We start from the raw sequence: 19,180 nt of genomic DNA on the forward strand, positions 1-19,180 counted from the left end.
AAATGTCAAACTAGATAGCTTGTCTTCTGGCATTCACTTACTCAGCAAAAGCAGTATAAAAGTTATTATTGAGCCCATCCTCCCACCTATTTGTTAGCAACATACCAAGCAATGAGGACTGAGTCATATTACAATTGTTTGTCTACGTCACAAAATCCTGTGGAATAAACAGTAAATATCAAATACACGAGCACAGGTGCAGACCATCATTTGCTAAGTAATATAGTCTGATACCCTTGTACTCCCATGCTGACCAATATTGAATCCTCCTGGAAACACATCAGAAACTAAGCCAAGTATTGAAGTCAATCTTATAATGTCCAGGCAACAGACTCACACACACACACCAACACACACACTATGTGCTATGCCACTGTGCCACCCAGTAAAAATACAATTAAACCAAAGTGTACATAATTACCTATCTACGTTTGTTTAACTACAGTATTTTTCAGGTTATCTATTAAGAAATTTCCAGTCCAAGCGAAAACAAAATCTAGTGTAATGCTGACTTTTCACTGTGTGTGTGTGTGTGTGTGTGTGTGTGTGTGTGTGTGTGTGTAACATCAACATGGCCCATACACACAACCCCTATTAATCACCAATTTTCTTGCCCGTTGCACCGTAAACATCAAAACCATGTCACAGTATATAATACAACAGGTCAGAACCTTGCCAGTTGAGCTTTCCCTGTAATATTCCCTCTCTTTTTTATTAATAATATAAATAAAGCTTTGCTTTTGCATGCCTAAACTACAAAATAAGCTACCTATGGAGTTTTTCCAGATTACCACAAAGTGGACGGTCGCCATAAATATATGTCAAGAATGAAATAAAAACAAAGTGCATAACATAAGAACAATAAAACACAAAACTTGAAAATGCAGAGGGAAATTTGCACATTTCCTGAAACGTTGACATGCTCCCTTGCAAACTTAATTAACGAAAGTTGAAAATAAGCCACATTTCTGTAAACTGTCTGAGTATGCACAAACACCAAAATGTAACATCTCCCCAGCGACCTTTTCGCAGTCTGCCCTACTATGCACAAGCACCAGAATGCAACATTTCCATCAACAACCCCTTGAGCAGCCCTTCCAGGTATGCACGACAACCAACATGAAACATTAGCCCCAGTCACCTCATTAGTAGAGCCGAGTATACACAAGCTGTAAAGTCAAACATTTGCCACATGACCCATGCAGTATAATGTGCACATACCAGTTCTCACCAACTACACATCACCCACCTCAAAACCAGACTTATTTCCAAATGTTCTTTGTCTGCAATGTCACACTTTATTGATATTAGCTTTGTAATAATTTTATATGTAGCTTTTCTCCCCTGGCCTCCATTGAAAACTGCCTCATTCTGGCCCACTGGACTTTCAACAAACTTCAAAAAATAAATGAAAAATGGTAGCAATCCTGCATATTTCCCCCATTCTGAAGTCAAACCACGATTAAAAGTTCATGAAATTGGTAGGGTTGTCTTTAGTGTCACAGTTGCACAGTCTATAGTATTGGTGTTATTGAACCTGTAGTAATCACTGGTCTTGTAACTATCTGTAATCCCTCACAGGTCGCATAATTATCTGTAATCCCTATCATAACACCTCCACCTGATTTTTTGTTAGAATGTCTGTAACAGTAAAAACATTTATACCCTGACAGAACTTGTTTGCAGTCATTGTTACAAACAGTAACAACATGAATCTTGTGGGAATGTAGCTAGTTTTCCAATTTAAAAAAATATACTATTAATGCTTCTAACATTAATAACCATCAGAGATGCTTCAAATGTCGGTATCTGTAAACTGTTAAAATTTCGACCTGGCTAAAATCTTGCGTAGTGTTTGTCAAATATTACAAAATATCTGCTGGAATATTTCTCTTCCCTGATTATGACCGATGCACACCTACCTGCCTGAACACATGTGCCCAAAACTAGCCTTGGATGCTCAGCATATTTCCATTTTTAAAACAGGACATTTTTTTCCATGTAGGTTGTACATATAAGAAGAATTAAAGGATATGGTGAATAACTGCTCAAGCCTAAAATGTGAAATCCCATGCTTTTCCAATAATCGAGTCCAAATTCAGGATTTACCAGTATTTTTCATGGTAACAGTGGAAAAATCAGTATCATCCTTAAGCATTTTCTTACTACAGATAGTTTGTTCACACACGTTAAAGGGGTATATTTGATACCAGCAGCCTAGCCAGAATGTGTTGGCTTTCGCCTCCCTTTTAGATTAGTTTCCTGGGCCTCTGTCCAGCAGGGCCACTGATGTGATCCCAGGTGTATATTTACGATTTCCCATCCACTCGTCAAGATTTCTCTTGAAGAGAATCAGTGAGGGGCTCTGCCTAACATAGATTGGGATTCTATTCGAGAGTGAGGGAAGTCTCTGGGACAGGAATCTATCCCTCCAGCATGTTCTATTTATTGTTGTGCTGAGGTTTAATTCCCTAGAGCGTGTGGCTCTAAGAGATTTGGTTTTCCTTAGGTGGAGCATGTCCATTAATTCAGGGTTTGACATGGCCTTGTACGTAAGGCAGAGGTCAAAAAGGTTAGGGTAAGTTCCCAATGTCATAGCCACATTTTCTCTAGTAGTATCAATACCACCTCGGATCTCCCCTGAAAAGAAACCACTAGCCTAAACGGACTAACCTAATCAACAAAAGCAAGTGTAAAGTAAACTCAGAGTACACAGATATATAACTAAAAATGAAAACACAAGAGAGACTACAGCACACATGATCTAAAACACAGACAGCAATCATAAATGTGCAGTTTACTATTCCGACCACTGAAGTATACCGCAGACAGATTGCATGTAAAAATCAGAGATTACTGATTTGTTTTACATTTTATTCCTCAGGCACATCATTCACAAAAATAAAACATAACTTACATTCAAAGTCATTGTAAGAGATTACATAATACACTAACAGTGTAAATTTTATTATACACACATAACAATGCTAAACTTGGAGACTGCATTTAAATGCCATCAACAAATAAACTGCATAAAAAAATCAGATGAGAATTCGATCACAATGAGCAGTCATGAACAAAAAGCATTTAACAGGCTCTAAAGATGATTACAGCTTCACTATCTTTGACAAAGACAGAAGCACCCAGGAAAAATTGCTGCACAACCCTATTCTTTATAGCATCTGGAAGAACACCTTGGCTTGATCTCGATGTTGGGGATTCTCCCTCTTCTCATACTTTGCTCATTTAAAAAAAAAAAAAAAAACATTTTTGGCAAAAATGTTCAAAATCAGATTAGGAGATCATGCTAAATGTTGGAGGTGTAGTGAAGTCAATGCCAGCTACCTTTATCTACTTAGAGAATGCTCTGAGTCACTACCAATATTGTTAGCAGTAAAGGACACCATGAATATGCCTTACAGAAGGCACTACCCCCTTTGATGAATCATTTGTTTAGGGTCCTTAGTATTGTGCTATCTAATCTGGGCCAGACATTAACTGAGTAAAGATGGCTCCTGCACCTGATTTGCATGACAGCAGCTATAGCATTTAAATAAAGTAAAAACATAATGAAGGACTTGTGTTGCCACAGTAATACTGTGCCATCCCTACCAAAATAACTGCAGTTTAAAAGTTTTTAATGATGTAGGGCGCATTTTCTTGTTTATGTGGTCACTCAACCACTAATGCATTATTTTTTTTAAATTTCTACTCTGTTTGAGATGTCAATTCTTAGTTGTGCTTGTTTATTGAGCAAGTCTATCCTCAATTGTTGTTCCATGACTTGACTAACAGTCTTATCTATTGATTTCATTAACACTGAATAAAGTTTTTGTTGTAAAAAAAAAAAAAAAAAAAAAAAAAAAAAACTACAGAGGCGTGACTCCTTGTATGGGGCACTTCTGCTTCTAACATACACACACACACACACACACACACACACACACACACACACACACACACATGTAAACATTTATTTCCCAAAGACTTCAAAAACTTTGGAATAAGTTAGCTCTTGAAGTGAAGTTACCCCTTGGATCCTGTTCTACGTAAGCATGAACTCTGAACCAGATATACTACATAGAAGAATTACTTAATTGCAGTAATGGCTAGATTGACTAAGCAAAGCTTCCCTGTCACCAAAATTGTTTCTTGCCACACATCTGCTAAAATAATTTTAACAGTTGTGTCTAGATTTGGCAGCTAAGAACCAGATTTATATAGATCTCGTAGCTGTCAAAGCGACAAGTGCTGTTTTTATGGAATGGATGACTAAAGGCTTTGAAAGTATGATCTAGACAAGCACTCAGGTGGTTTGGAGTATCAAGGCTATTCCATATGCTGCAGCTCTTGTCTTTTATTTTGAAATCAATTTCTGTATGGCATTTCTCTTACCTATTGTACAAAGGCATATGCAATAATTTTAATGATGTTTCGTGACGTGTATTGCTTTATTCCTAGATGTAGTCTCTTAAGGCTTGGAATGGAACATGTGATCTTAGGGTCAGGCATAATAGTTTGATTGTTGCAAGAGTTCACTTCAATTAACTTAACACCCAACACAACGCATTACCTCTGCAAAAATTAGTTCCTGTTGCTTGCATTTGATTATTTCATTATATATTTCTTGAAATAATACTGTAATACTAACCAACTGGAGGGAAGTGGCTAATCTGAATCTAAATTTGTATTTTTTATTTGGCATCATTATTAATGTCTGTCAAGCTTGCCATATTCCTTTAAAAGGACAGCCACCTCACTTATACTAAAGACGGACTTTCTCCATTTATGACAGTGGAACCTTTGCTGTTCTCAGTGTGAACCCCAGAGTAAATCAACCACATACTAGAATTACCAGGTTACCAGCATGTCTAACTCAAATGATTGGCACATTGAGGTGATCAAAACTGCTGTTATAATAGAATCTGCTCAAATTAATTTTAATGCATTCTAACTTCACTCCTAAGACTAAAAAGTGCCTACTGCAGTGTTGATTCATGTCTTTTCTACCTAAAATCACATTTTTTGTTGCATTTCTTTTAGCTTTGTCATTATATATTATCATTTTCCTTCTGATTGTGCTTCCAAAAAATGTTTGATATGTTATTGACCAAACTCTGCATCGCACTGAATTAGCTATCATTTTAATAACATACCTTCGTTCCATTAAGTCAAATATGAAGTTACTATTCACGATGACCCTTCAGCAGAATGCTGCGATAGTTCAAAATTTTGCCAATATAAAGAAATGTTGTCAATATAAAATTAATAGTATGATCACCAGTGCCTCATTCATGTAATGTATATCAGCATAGTCAAAATTAATTTCTTACAGTAGCGGAGCCCCCTTTGTGACTGCTAATCTCTGCACCTTAAATGTACAATAATTCAGAAAATCAATAAATAAGGACAACATATTGCAGTTGGCAACAATTTTAAGAGATGGCAAGCAAATGAGATCAACTCGGGCATTAAAATTAAACACAGCTAACTACCAAAAAATGAAACATAAGCAGTGGGTTACACGGAGCACATCACAATCTAGGGGCAAGTTGCAAAGCCCATGTCTTATGGCAGCAGCATTCAAGAGACAATGGAGGGCTATTCTGACAGTATGGTACAGCACCTAGAAAAAGTCTCTAAAGACTGCATTATTCAAAGCCCAAAATGCTGACCACATCAGCTCCTTTAGACTGCTGGTAGCATAAGATAAATAAACAGCAACTATGGATGTTTAAAGGCAAGCTTGGTCTTAGCTTTATAAGACATTCAAATACCTCACCATGCATTCCAAGAAAGTGGTAAGTCACGGTTTTATTTACTGATCGAAAACTTAGCCAAGCAGGAATAGTAAACAACTAATTATCCGAATTGCTGAATTAACCGATATTCTTTAAGTCATGCTACGTACAACCTAGAACCCGACAGCAGACGAGAAAAGGCTACCTTGTAAGAAATGGTTAAAAATCAAGAGCTCAGATGATAATAATTTAGGTCACATTTTACCCAGAGAAAAAAAAAACAGCAAGCCGGTTAAGTTTGTCTGATGCGCATCCTTCCAGACCTTCTAAACAAATACTCTGTGTGTTGTGGCAATAAAAATGCATAACCAAACATGCCTCTGTACTACTTAGTATGCCACCACTTACTCAACTCATGTGCGACACAAAGAAAACACATACACAACTATCCTCTGTACAGATTTGTTAAAATTACAGTGTTATATAGGAAGAACTTGTAATAGTTTGCACAGCTAACGTATGGCAGCAACCAAAAGTAGAATGTACTATATAGATAAACGGAGCACTCTTGCAGAAACAAACAAGTACAGTACCTCACCACTTAGGTAGGGAACGGCAGGAAAAGAAGGTAGTTGTTGTGCTGAACTGACCTGGAACTCTATAAACTGCAGTGGCTGAACGGGAACTCCTGGTAGTGCCTATATGGCAGTCCGTGAATTCCATGACTGCTGAAATAAAATAGAGGATTCAGTAGCAGGTAAAATCTCCAGTTCTTCTCAGAAAGAAGGAAATACCTGCTGCTGGACCCACTTTTTATTAGGGGAGAACAAAAGAAGCTTAGGTTGGGGGTGGAGGTGTTATGCAAATGGTGGCTTGGAATGCAAGAATCCGATTGGCTGCCACCACTTGCTTAGCAAGAACTTTTAAAACGTTTTTTTCTGAAAAAACTTCAATGTGACCTTAATGTTAAAACACGCTGAACCGTAATTAGATATGATAAATTACATATTTGGTTACGATTTCGGAGTGTTTTACATTAAGGTGAACTACAAATCAGCTGTACACTTTCTGTCGCTTGTGGAAGCACTCCGGGGTAACGGCTTGAAAATTGTATCTTCTCATGGCGCGCTTGGGCTTAAACACACAGGTGCCATGAGAAGGTACTCTGGGTTAATGAGTTAATGAAACCATCAATCTTCATGTTTTCTTTCCAAAACAGAGGTGAATATAAGTTACATTTGTTGGAGTTTCATAAGCAATTGAGGATGTTCTTCATCTCACATTGCTGCAGTCCTTACACTTGGGTAGTCCGCTGTCCTCGGTCGGCCCGAATATCAAAGTATAAGGCTGACGTCGGTCAAGGCGCATTTGACTGACATCAGGACGTCAGGGTACAAATGCGCATGACCGACGTCATATCCTCAGTCTTTTTTGCCGCATGGTCCGATGCAGAAGCAGCATTGCAAGTGCCGGTTGGCGTTCTGAGATTTTTCGATTTCGAAGTTTCAGACCGAGTTCAAAGTTGGCTAAGTACCCGTTGGGAATATTTTAGTTTTTCTTGCCTCAGTGATTTACCGGATGTCAGAAAAAGTCAATAATTGCATTTCTTGTGGGAAACAGATACCGCATAGAGATTATCATACTTTGTGTATTCCTTGCTTAGGGCCTGAGCACGACGTTGTTGGCTGTCGCTCTTGTGCTAGATTCAATAAACGCACTATAAAGAGAAGGTTGGATTGTGCCAGGTTAGTCTTTGGGAAGCGGTGCAATTATAAAATGCCGTCGGATGTTCCGACGCCCGCTTCTTCAAGAAGCGCAAGGACAAAGCAGTTAAGCCTAGGCTAGAAGAACCGTCTGTACTGGACGCCGGTTCTTTAGAGGTGTCGGTGGAGCCGGTGGCTCCACCGGAGGTTTCTTTGTGTTCCCAGGGTGAGACTTTATTATTGCAAGATGTGGCCTCTCAGGAGGCAGGTCAGGCTGAGGGGCTTCTCAGGTTACTATACTCCCTCCCTTCCTAGGGTGGCTAGGCCCTCTCCTTCTGTTTCAAAGGCTTCTCCCAGGGGCAGGCCAGGTTCAGTTTCAGTTGGTGTCACCCCTAGTTCTTCTGGAACTGTGCCCAAGAAGCATATGCTTAAAATGGCAGAAGATTTGATTACTTTGATTAGGGGTTCTATGCCCCCTCCTGATAAGAGACCTAGGGTGGAGCCTGAGCTAGGGAGTTTTGAGCAGGCTTCAGATGTTTCAGAGTCTTTGGCTGAAGACTTGCAGGAGTACTCTCCTTATTCTGATTCTGATGTGGATGATTCTACTCCTTCTGCTTCTCCTCCTGAGGATTTTTCTTTTTCAGAAACTCTTCATTCCATGAAGGAACATTTTAAGTGGGAAGGTCAGGACTTCTCTGATTCCAGGAAAAGGCTTAGGGAATTTTTGTTTTTACCCCAGCATAGGCCTTTGGCTATACCTCCTGTTTTGGATGTAGTGGAAGATGTTTTTACAGAAGCTTCTCTTAATCCTGATTCTTTGCCTCCTGCTCCTGTTAAACCAGATAGGTATTACAGGGTGCCTGAAGCTCATAAGTTTCTTTTTAAGAGTCCTAGGGCAGACCCAGAATCTGTTAGCCAGGGGCCTAAGGGTGTTAAGGCTTCTGTTGTAAAGAATCCGGTTCCTGCAGACAAAGAAGCCAGGGCCTTGGATAGATGGGGAAAGAAAGTTTATACTTCTTCCACTCTTGCTATGAGGGCTTTGAATTGCCAGTTTCACATGTTGAAATACCAAAACTATCTCCTTTCACAATTGAAGGCTAAGGTTGATGCTCTGGCAGAAGGTATTGATTGTAAAGAGTTGCAAGATTTAGTACATGTTTCTGAACAGGTGGGTAAGCATTCTTTGCAATGTGGTTTTGATGCTGTACAGGCCTCGTCTAGGGTGGCTGCCACTGGGTCAGTTCTTCGCAGGCACGCCTGGCTGAGGGATCAGAATTTGTCTGACCATGTTAAAACAAGGATTTTAGATGCTCCTTTGCAATCTGACGTGTTTGGTTCTCCTGTTGAGACAGTTTTAAAGAAAATGGAAGACAAGGCTAAGTCTATGCAGACTGTTAAAGATTTTTTGCAGGTCCAGCCTCCAAAGTTTAGTAGAAATTGGCCTACTAAGGGGTGGACGTATCCTTCTTATGATTCCCAGTCTAGGGGTAGATCTAGACGTGGTAGGGGTAGAGCTCAGGGCTCTTTCAGGCCTAGAACAGGGAGTTCTCCTGCACAGTCTTCGGGTGAGGGCAGGGGTCAGTCCTTTCGTAAACAGACCCAATGACCTACCTTTTCAGCTGCCAGAGCCTTCTCGTCTGGCAGCACCCTTGGGAGGAAGGTTGGCACTTTTCAAAGAAAATTGGAGTTTAATTACCCAAGACAGATGGGTATTGGATATCATACACCACGGTTACAGGTTTTATTTCCATACCTTGCCTCCTTTCAAAGGCATGCCAGACGTTCCTCCTCAACAAAGAATAGAGGCTCACAAGCAAGTTTCTCTGTTACTCCAAATAGGGGCCATACAGCCGGTCCCTATGCCAGAAGTGGGCCTAGGATTTTATTCTCGCCTGTTCCTAGTACCAAAGAAGGGGAACACGTGGAGACCAATTTTGGATTTATCTACCCTCAACACTTATCTGGACATTCCCAAGTTCAAAATGTTGACGTTACAGCAGCTTTTACCTCTGCTGGGCAAGGATCATTGGATGGTAACTTTGGATCTCAAGGAGGCTTACCTTCATGTTCCTATCAGACTAAGTTGCAGGAAGTGTCTGCGTTTTCGAGCTGGGACTTCTCACTATCAGTTCTCTGCATTGCCCTTTGGCTTATCTACTGCGCCCAGAGTGTTCACGAAAGTTCTGGCTCCAGTGATAGCCTTCTTCAGGCTAAAAGGAATACAGATCTATCCTTATTTGGACGACTGCCTGATTCTGGCTCAAGGAAGGGAAGAGCTTCTTCATCATTTGGAATATGTGATAGCAGTGCTAAGATGCCTGGGGTATTCTGTGAACGAAATAAAGTCCAGTCTAGTACCCTCTCAGGACATGTGCTTTCTGGGTGTGAGACTGAATACAGCATCCCAGATGGCCTTTTTAACCCCAGACAAACAAAAGAGTCTATCCCTTTACTTCCATCAACTATCTCATCAGTCCGGGCTGACTGCAAGGACAGTCCTTCAAGCCTTAGGGTTCATGGCATCTTGTATTCTGGTGCTTCCCAATGCCAAACTGCATATGAGGAAGCTACAATGGTATCTCAAAAATGTATGGACACAGCACTGCCAGGATCTAGACACTGTCATTCAAATAATACCTTGCATTCAAAAGGAATTTTTGTGGTGGGCTCAGGAATGTCACCTAAACAAGGGACTCTGTGACCCGGCCAGAGGCCAGTCAGATTTTAACGACAGATGCCTCAGACAAAGCTTGGGGAGCTCATCTAAATGGAAAATGGATACAAGACAAGTGGCCTGCCAGACTACAACATCTACATATCAACCTGAAGGAGATGTTAGCAGTCCAATTTGCATTAATAGCTTTCAAGGATTTACTTCTTCCAGGGCAGGTGTTGATTCTATCAGACAACACAACTGTCATGTGGTACATCAACAAGCAAGGGGGAACGCATTCTTATCCTCTATGCAGGCAAGCAATGATTTTGTGGGAGACTGCTCTCAGTTTACAGCTCAATCTTCAGGCAAGGTTTCTGCCAGGAGCACAGAACTCCTTAGCAGATGTGTTGAGCAGACGAATTATGGATCCCCACGAGTGGAAATTGGATCCTCATGTATTTCAGAAATTGACAGTGTCATGGGGAACTCCAGACATAGATCTGTTCGCTTCTCCACTAAACCATCAGCTGCCAAAGTTTTGCACAAAAGGTTTCATCCCACAGCTTGGAAAGTGGATGCTCTTTCTTTCAATTGGAGCAGTCTTCATGTGTATGCCTTTCCACCTCTGCCTCTCCTCCCAAAGGTACTTCTAAAGGTCAGACAGGACAAGCCAAGGATGATTTTAATAGCTCCAGATTGGCCTCGACAGCACTGGTACCCATTACTGAGAAGTCTGGTTGGAAGCCTCCATGGCCTTTGCCTTGATTCCACACCTGCTGTCACAGGAGGACAGCCATTTGCTGAATGTCAAACTTCACTCTCTTCACCTAACAGCCTGGCATATTCTGTTTTGAACCATAGAGGGTCTCAACTTCCACAACAAGTTTTGAATGTGATTTTGGAAGCTAGAAGGCCTAGTACAAGGAAAGTGTACGCAGATAAATGGAAGAGATTTTTATTTTGGAGTGCAGCAAAAGAATTTGATGTTTCTGAGCCTAATTTGAGTGTGGCTCTTCAATATCTTACTGAGTTACTGGACAAAGGTTTGTCTTTCTCTTCTATTAAGGTTCATGCTGCAGCAATTTCGCTCACTATGATTGTGACCCACCATTGTTTTCTCATCCTTTGTTCAAGCAATTTCTTAGAGGGCAAAGAATGTAAGACCCCACGAAAAGCTCCTGCTCCTGCTTGGGATCTCAATTTTGTGTTGGAGAAACTCACTCTACAACCTTTTGAGCCTGCAGCTACGTCTGAGTTGAAATATTTATCATGGAAGACTGCTTTTTTGTTGGCCATTACCTCTGCAAGAAGGGTTTCTGAATTGCAGGCCCTTATGGCGGTTGAGCCTTTCTTGATTTTCCATAAGGATAGGGTATCATTACGTACTAATCCTTCCTTTATGCCTAAGGTGGTTTCTAGTGTGGCTTTAAACCAAACTATTCATTTGCCTACTTTTTATGCCAATCCCCAAAATAAAGGGGAAAAGATTTTGCACACTTTAGATGTACACAGGCAGTTGCGTTATTATTTGGACAGAACTAAAGGGTTCAGGCAGTCTCAGCAGTTGTTTGTTTCTTTTGCTTTGAGTTCTCAGGGCAAGCCTGTGTCAAAACAAACTATTTCTAAGTGGATTGGGTTTTGCATTGCTGTCTGTTATTCCCATCATGGCAAGCAGATTCCAGCTGGGATTAGGCCTCATTCCACTAGGGCTACTGCCACTTCGACAGCTTTTTTGAGGGGAGTGGCAACCAAGGATATTTTGGAGGCAGCTACTTGGAGTTCAGTGCATACTTTCTCTAGGCATTATCACCTGCCACTTTACTCTAAATCCAGGGCTGGTTTTGCCACTGCTGTTTTGCAGGGCATTTTGGCAGCTCCTGCTTCCTTGTATTTTAGCCATCCTCCCTTACCTCTGCTTTGGGATTCTACCCAAGTGTAAGGACTGCAGCAATGTGAGATGAAGAACATAGTACAGTTTTGTACCTACCATAAATGTAGATGTTCAAGATCCACATTGCTGCAGTCCAATACCCTCCTTCCCCTCTGCAGTTAGAGGTGGTTGTGTGGGTTGGGTTGTACATATTGTGTATATTGTATATATTGTACATATATTTAGTGCAAGGGTGGTTGGTTGGTTGTTTGCTGTCTTTTGGTTTTGACCTTTATTTTTAGGGTCTTCTGACATCTGGGGCAAGAAAAGACTGAGGATATGACGTTGGTCATGCGCATTTGTACCCTGACGTCCTGATGTCAGTCAAATGCACCTTGACCGACGTCAGCCTTATACTTTGATATTCGGGCCGACCGAGGACAGCGGACTACCCAAGTGTAAGGACTGCAGCAATGTGGATCTTCGAACATCTACATTTATGGTAGGTACAAAACTGTACTTTTTACCTACACAGAACGAAACCCTTCCAGAGATCAGACCAACTGTTTGTATCCTATTCGAGACCCTTTCTAGGCAAACCAGTTTCAAAAGTTACCATTGCTAGATGGATTTCCCAATGCTTTCTCCGAGCATATTCTGACAAAGGCATCTCCACGCCGGGTCTGATTAAAGCGCATTCCACTAGATCCATGGAACTTCGGCGACTTTCTGGTGTAGTGTGTCACTGGATGACATTTGTTCTGCAGCTACTTGACCCTCATTTCATACCTTTATTTCACTTTACAAATTGGACATGGTGTCCAGGGGGTAGAGCATCCTTTGGCTCCATAATTTCTTTCCATGAAGGCCACCCAGATAAAGGTACCCTGGGGTCTGTCCCACAGGTTGAAGATCAAATGAAGTAAACTACTTCAGATAAAGAAGTTATGTACTCACCATAACGTTCCATCTGAGTAGTTGTACTTCATTTGTCTTCAGTCATCCCTCCCTCCTTCCCCCTAACCTTGCCACGATTGTCCTGTTTTGATATTTGGGTTGGAGAGGTGCACACTTGTGTCTCTGCTGCTTATGCTTGGTCTAGATTATTTGAACGTTTAGTGGTAAGGTTTCTTGGGTTGGGCTTATGTTTCTGATTCCGCAAACTCGATCTGAGGGAAGGAAGGAAATTGAGGGGCATTATGGGTAGGGGAGGAGCTTTGAGCTCGGATCAGATTCTGGTGATTCGGCCGTCTCTGATCCGATCTGGACCCAAATACCCACAGGTTGAAGTCAAATGAAGTTCAACTACTCAGATGGAACGTTGTGGAAAGTACATAACTTCTTTTTCTTTTACATTCATCTGCAGTTATAAGTTACCACAAAACTGAACTTTTGTGCCCAATTGTTTACTTTGCATGAAGATGTTTAATAGTGGAGGATAGGAGGATGTGCTATAATGTCTTTTTCTACCATGAAAACAGTTTCACTGATAAGTCACCATCTGCATAGGGCTATAATTAAATCACAGTATGTTGCAGTGTAGTACAGCATTCTTCATACTGTTTTATATTTTTGAACTTTCATTTGATGAAAAACTGAATCTGATATTGTAATTTTTATTTTATCCTCACATATGGGTTCAGAACCGATTTGTTGGACCCGACTCTGTCATTACAATAGCTCATGGCAACCAAAAATGTTCTTGGGCATGTCCCCTTACCCGTAATGCATCTCCCCCTGTTACCACAGATTTTGTTTGCTACTTCGCAAATACGTGGTCATTCCTGTAGCTCTTGGGCAGATAAGTGATATTTTTCGCTCTTTATTTTATCCTTTCCTTCCTGTTATACTACTGTTTTAGCCTAACTTTAACCACTTTCTCCCCTTTCTTATTTGAAACTTCCTTCCTCTCTAGTAAATGTTTTTTTATTAGGTTATTTTTCCTTTCCCTCCCGTATGCCCTCTGAGGTAGTTCCCCTACTGTGTCATTGGTAGCTTTCCCCTTCTTGTTTCCCTTCCTTTTCCAAAAAAAAAAAAAAAAAAAAACTCTTCTAGCTATATATATTGTTAGCTTCTTGCCATTTTTTGTAATTCTATCTTTCATTTCTGTGTGTGTGTCTCCTCTGCCATTCTTTATGGCTGAGAAATCTGAATAGCCAGCTGGCTTTAAGAAATGTTTAAAGTGTTGGTCACAAGATCCCTTTTAATAACTGGCACAGTTTGTGTGTTTACTGTTTGGATCCCCTCCATTTATAGGCGGATTGTTAAATTTGCCATTCTTTCAATCACAGGGCCCTAGTTGAAAGGAAACCAAACTGCTTTTGAGGGGCATGTTGCCCTCTTCCTTTGGAGAGGCCATTTCTGACAGTGACCCCAAGTTTTCTCCAAAATGTAGGTCAGCTCAGTTGAGCTCTGCTTCTTCCTCTAAGAGTTCTGACAGAGGAAAGTAGAGACCTTCCTCGGCTGATAAAGACTCCTCGAAGCTGAAGACTAAAATGACCAAGACTTCTGAGCAAGTATTTCTTTTGGCTCCGTCTGCCCGAGCATATCTGTCTCAGGTCTGACTTTTCTGGCTGCGAGTCAGTCTGAAAAGGATAGATTGGAACCATTGCACTCGCATCAGACCACCAGCCCTTTCAAGCCAGTTGTGTCTTTGGCAAGGACCAGGTACTCTCCCTCTACTGATCTGGTTCCATCGAGAGTACAGTCACCTTTTCTGAGTAGACCCAAATCTCCGTCCACTTCTAGCTATACCAGAAGTCTTAGTGAAGAAGACGTAGAACGGATGGTCCAGAAGACAGTGTGGGTACAAGGCATTACTAAACCCCCTTCAGCTCCTACCCATAAGGTCCAGGATTCATCTAAGCTGTTGTCTCCCCATTTGGTTCCTCCTCTGATATCAGGACAAGTTTCAAAGCTATCTGATCAGACATGCCTGGTGTCTTCCAGCTCGGATCAGAGAATTTCCCTTTCTTTAGATTGGGCCTTTACTTGGAGCTCCTTGATGTTTATGTAGCTGAGGAGCTCTTGGAGCTGTTGCTAGCCTCGTGGCCTACAGGTGCATTCGACTCCAGGACCTTCAGAGCAGTCGATGCACCTTGGGGGTTCTGTGCATGTGAGCTTAACTCCAGGTGAGCTGTCTTTCGAGCTTGAAAGGTGTCCAATCCATAGCTGTGGCCTTTCTGATCCCGGGTCCTTCTCTACTCAGGAGCAGTCTGCCTTTGGGGGGTCTGGAGAGGGCGAAAGCTGCCTCTGCAGCTAAGACACCTCCCTCCTCGGATCCCTATTCTTCCCATCTGCAGCCCTTGTGCACCCATTCTGACCATGACATTCTACAGGGACAGCGGGTCCTTAGGCCCCAGGATATACGTAAGGTTACCACTGCCTCTTGTGATACTTCCCCAGAGTATCCCACTGAGGAGGTCCATTGATAGAGGACTTGTAAGAGGAAACATTTGGATTCTACCAGAGAGTCAACCACTAAAGACACTGACCTCGATGAAGGGAAGGATCCCCATGGTCACCTCCTCAGGATGTTTCCTTTGGGGGCATCTTGGAGATCTTGAAACAGAGAGGCGGCTGGCAGACCAAGAATCCTTCACCTGAGGAGTCTGTGTACCTGGCGGCCTTTGGATCTGACCATCTTAACTCCTGGGTTACCCCACCTATTGACTAGCTCATAGATTTTATCTTTCGGCGGGCATGGGAGAGGCCAGATTCCATTGAGCCATCTCCCAGGAGACTAAACAAAATAACCATGCCAAAAGACGCAAAGTTTTGGACTAAAGGGGTTGCAGTAGATGCCATGGTCATGGCAGCAGCTACGAAGAAAGAACTCTGACGAAAGTTTCACTATCAAGTTTTCTCTTCAGCAACCTTTGCCTTATGGTCACTGAATTGCCTCTCCTGTTTTACTAGACTACAGAGGGATCCGGTCAAGGAGCTCAGATACCCTTGAGGGAGCCGTAGGTAAAGGGGGTCCAAGAAACAGTTACATCCCAGCTGTCAACTTTTCCATGAGGTTCATCTCACATGCAGCTGAATGAACAAGCAAAAGCGTCTGGTTCAGGCATGTCTTTGAGGCATGCCTGGATGCACCTTTGTGACTTTGCTTAGCCTTTTAAGTCTTTGTTCGTCAACGCTCCGTTTAACGGCATGTCCCTTTTTGGCCCAAGGTCAAAGATACCCTGTCCAGGTGTGAAAAGGAGGGTAAGACCCTTTCTGCTGCGGGCATATGTTTTTCCATCCCTCATAGACCATACCCAAAGAGAGAGGTGGTGGCAGAATGTGGTTCAGGAAATCACAATGGTTTTACTATGATACATGTGGAGAGAGTTCCCCCAGAGGCAGATGGGGGGGGGGATTTTGAAGACGCTGACCTAGCAGCAGAGGACGCCTGAAAAAAACAAGGTCCAGAGAGCCTTACTTTGGGAAACCCTTCCAGTGTTCCTAAAAGGAGGCCTGATTGCCCACCTTGGGAGGCAATAAGTTGTTTACTGTCCCTGAACTGCAGAGCCTGGCTAAAAAAAACACTGATGTATGGATGCAGAGGATAATATCAAGAGATTACCTATTCCCTTTTCTCCACCTGCCTCACCCAAACAAGAAAATCCCGGACGTTCCACCCATTCAAAGGGATCATGCAGTCGTGCAGATAGAAAAACTGCTAGACAAGAGTAATCCAAGAGGTCCCCCCCAGACCAGTGAGGATTCGGAAGTTAGTTCTTTTTAGTTCCAAAGAAAACGGGACTGGAGACCAATACTGGATCTCAGCAAAAAAGTTCCAAATGGCCATGGTGCAGTCCTTACTTCCTTTTTCAGAAAAGGGTGCCTGCATGTGTTCCATAGACCTTCAGGATGCATACTACCATATAAAGATGGACAGATGATCCAGAAGGTACTTGTGCTTCTGGCTGGCAGCCTGTTATTATCAATTCAGAGCACTGCCCTTTGGTCTCACTACCACCCCCAGATTGTTAACCAACTGCATGGCAGTGGTAGCAGCTCACTTGAGACAACAAGGATTCTGCATGTTTCCCTATTTAGATGAATGGCTCATTTCTGCTCCAACCTGGCATCTACTTGTCCAAGCAAGGGATTCTGTTATCCACACCTGTTCGGAGCCAGACATAAGTTAAGAAGAATCTCAATTGAAGCCTTCTCAAACTCTAGAATTTATAGGAACAGTCCTAGATACTACTCAGATGATCGCAAAATTTCCATCCACAGTACAGACGGTCAGATGCCAAGTTTACAAGCTGCTTCAAAAGAGAATGACAGCTGTCCGTTACGTCCTACAGGTTCTAGGACTAGTGGCAACAGCTATCTTCTTGGTTCCGCTAGCAAGGTTTCACATGAGAATACTACAATGGCTACTAGCTTCACAGTGAGCAATTTCCCACCAACCTCTGTCCTACCAGATTATCATTACAGACACCTTCATAAGGGATCTCTTCTGGTGGATTCATTCCCCTCAACTGACAGAAGTCTGACCTTCCCCCCCCCCCCACAGCCTCTGGCCACAGTGACAATGGACTGCTTCCCAGATGGGGGAGGAATTATTTAGTAAAGATGTTCCACGGCACCTGGTCTGCCAACGAGGCCAGTTCACACAAATGTCCCGGAGATTCGAGCAGTGTTTCTAGCATTGTAGGCCTTTCAGAATGCTCTTCCTCTGGGAATGGTGGCAATTCAGTCAAACATGTCTGTGGTCTGGTACATAAACAGGGAGGAATCGGATCATACGCCTTATATTGATAGGTACTTCGGGTGTGGCAATGGGTGATCTCTACAAACTGCTTTCTTGTAGCAGTGCACATTCCTGGAAAGTCCAATGTGATAGCAGACAGGCTGAGCAGATCCATTCTCATGCTTCATGAGTGGTCCTTCAAACCAGAAAGTGTCTGAAGAAATTTTCCGCAGATAGGGCCAGCTGTGCTGCAACCTTTTAGCATCCCCCCCCGAACAAAAAATGCAGCAGCTACTTTGCCCTAATTCTCTGACAGAAAAGTCATCAAGGGATGCTCTGATACACGATTAGCCTACCGGTCTACTGTATGCCTTTCCCCCAACTCTCTTGATCCCCATATTTCTTCAGAAAGCAAACAGGTTGATGAGAGTGGTAATCCTCATTGCCCAATTTTGGCCTCGACAGATCTGGTTTCCCTTCCTCTGGCCTCATTTACAGAGAAGATCTTGGACTCTCGATCCTACTCCAGACCTACTCTCACATCCGACAAAATGATTCATCCCAGTTTTTCCAAGCTCAAGCTGACGACTTTTTCTCCAATTCCATTTATAGCCAGACAAGCCTATGCTCTCCCCAGTCCATCATATTTTACTGTCTTCCCATAAGCCTTCCACCCAAAAACTTTATAAGAGCAAATGGAAAATAATTGTAATCTGGGCTCAGCAACATGATGTAGATCCCTTCAATGCGCACCAGTCCACCCCATTCTTGAAATTTTGGCTCACCTTTTTGATAATGGAGCAGCTCCCTGTACAATTAAAGTGCAATTACCAGCAAGCTCGGATTTTCACATGGGGAAAGATAACTCGTCATTGATCTCCCTCAACTTTGCAAAGCCTTCTTGAAAGGGATCTTTTTGCTAAGACCACCCCATAAGGACCCCTCCCTCTGTGGGACCTAAATTTAGTGCTCCATTTTATCGTGCAGCCTCCCTTTGAACCTGCAGCGACTTCTAATATTAAATTCCTGTCTTAGAAACTCTCTTCCTAGTGGCCTTTACATCAGCAAGAAGGATTTCAGAAATACAGGCCTTATTTTCCCAACCACTGTACTTCATTTTCCACAAACACAGAGTCACCTTGTGTAACAATACCTCCTTTTTACCCAAACTGGTTTGACACTAATATCAAGCAAACCATTAACTTAACCATTTTCTTTCCAAATTTCAGTAACAAAGGTGAATATGTGCTACAATTTTTGGATGTCCATAGGAATTGTTTTTATTTCCATAAAACAAAAGACTTTAGAAAGGGAAATCCAGTTTATTTCCTTTGCAGGCACTAGGAAAGGCCTTCCAGTATCCAGAGTTACTGTAGCAAAATGGTTCTCTGATTGGATATCCTTTGTCTACTCCAAACTAGGTATAGATCTTCCCAGATCTGTATGGGCTCATTCAACCAGGGCCACGGCTAATACTTAAGCTTTCCAGGCTAGAGCATCCATTTCCGATATTTGGGTAGC

The 19,180-nt window shown here is 42.2% G+C and overlaps 1 protein-coding gene across 4 annotated transcripts in view; it reads left to right on the plus strand.

Moving 5' to 3' along the window:
* The window catches only part of HCFC1 (host cell factor C1), a 3,865,385-nt gene that overhangs the window by 1,599,316 nt on the left and 2,246,889 nt on the right, over window positions 1-19,180 (plus strand). The gene's annotated exons all lie outside the window — the stretch shown is intronic.

This window comes from Protopterus annectens, chromosome 8.part0, assembly GCF_019279795.1.
Source record: "Protopterus annectens isolate FY-2018-M chromosome 8.part0, PAN1.0, whole genome shotgun sequence".
Taxonomy (NCBI): Eukaryota; Metazoa; Chordata; order Ceratodontiformes; family Protopteridae; genus Protopterus; species Protopterus annectens.